The sequence below is a fragment of the Amblyomma maculatum genome, chromosome 7 (assembly GCF_055883805.1).
Source record: "Amblyomma maculatum isolate TAMU_Amacu chromosome 7, ASM5588380v1, whole genome shotgun sequence".
In the NCBI taxonomy this organism is placed as follows: domain Eukaryota; kingdom Metazoa; phylum Arthropoda; class Arachnida; order Ixodida; family Ixodidae; genus Amblyomma; species Amblyomma maculatum.
The window spans coordinates 109,996,854-109,998,431 of NC_139350.1; the positions used below are offsets into that span (position 1 = coordinate 109,996,854).

The window sequence follows — 1,578 nt, forward strand, 5'->3', positions numbered from 1 at the left end:
TCTGTCCATTTCTCGCTTGACGATATCCAGTTTACCTTGCGTCATAGATCTTACATTCCATGTTGCTATGTGATATACCTCCTTGCAACATCGGACTTTGCGGTCGCTTCCTGACACATCCACAACTGAGCGTCCTTTTGGCTTTAGCCCAGCCGCTTCATTCGTCCTGGAGCTACTAGGAATCGCCCTTTGTTCATTCCCAGTAACATGTGGGACGCCTTTCAACCTGGGGGGCTCATCTTCCGGCGCCATATCGATAATGGTATTGTGACTGGCCATAGGGTTTTCTTGGCAGGAAATACTGGAGTGGGTTGCCATTACCTTCTCCAGTGAATCACATTTTGTCAGAACTCTCTGCCGTGACCTGTCTATCTTGGGTGGCCCTACACAGCAGAGCTCACGACTTCATCGAGTTTCGCAAGCCCCTCCGCCACGACAAGGCAGTGATCCATGAAGGGGAAACAATTCCCCAGGTGAGGCTCGAACTCACAACCCCGGCATAACTCACAAGTACTGTCTTATAAGTACCGTGCGCTAACCAATTGCGCCACTGGGAGTGATTACCAAAGTAAAAAAAAGTCAAAGTTCCATCCCCAATGATTTCCTTGGCCTCGTCGACTGTCGATTTCTTTTCTTCATGTATTATATCGAGTTACCCCAGTTGCCCTTCATTTATCTACTTGTAGCCTACGGGGGTCTCGGATCTGGTAGTCCTTGAAGCCATAGGTAGCGTAAGAGGGTTCTAGCAAAGCTTCCGCCCTCGCTCTTGATCACGTTCTACGTGACGCTGGCGGTGACAGAAGGACGTTCCACGTCCACAGCTATGGTTGAGGGCGGCGCTGGTGAACACTCTCAAGGTTCGTATACAGACAATGTTAATACCCAAGAAAGTAGCAGGTGGGACCGCTGCCCATGTAGCTCAGTTGGAAGAGCACCGGACACGATATTCGGAGGTCGTGAGTTCGGTGCCCACCATCGGCACGTTTGTCTTTCCTTCTACTTTGTGTTTATCTTTCCCCTAAACAGATTACATTACAAGTTTTAGTGATTACCGAAGTAAAAAAAGTCAAAGTTCCATCCCCAATGCTTTCCTTGGCCTCGCCGAATGTTGGCTTCTCTCCTTTATGTATTATATCGAGTACCCCCATTTACCCTTCAGTTATCTGCTTCTAGCCTACGGAGGACTCGGTTCTGGCAGTCTTGAAGCCATAGGTAGCGTGAGAGGGTTTTAGGAAAGCTTTCGCCCTCGCTCTTGATTACGTTTTACGTGACGCTGGTGGTAACAGAAGGACGCTCCACGTCCACCGCTATGGTTGAGGGCGGCGCTGGTGAACACTCTCAAGGTTCGTATACAGACAATGTTAATACCCTAGAAAGTAGCAGGTGGGACCTCGGCCGATGTAGCTCAGTTGGAAGAGCACCGGACACGATATTCGGAGGTTGTGGGTTCGGTTCCCACCCCCGGCACTTTTGGTTTCCCTTCTACTTAGTTCTTATCTTCTCCTAAACCAATTACATTGCTAGTTTAGGTGATTACCGAAGTAAAGAAGACAAAGTTCCATCCCCAATGCTTTCCTT

At 49.0% G+C, this 1,578-nt stretch overlaps 1 non-coding gene across 1 annotated transcript; it reads right to left on the reverse strand.

The window, feature by feature from the left end:
- Positions 1 to 465: 465 nt before the first annotated feature.
- TRNAI-UAU (transfer RNA isoleucine (anticodon UAU)) lies at positions 466 to 556 on the reverse strand. Its single transcript is given in 2 exon segments — positions 466 to 501; positions 520 to 556. It is a non-coding gene; the product is annotated as a tRNA-Ile (tRNA).
- Positions 557 to 1,578: the final 1,022 nt, after the last annotated feature.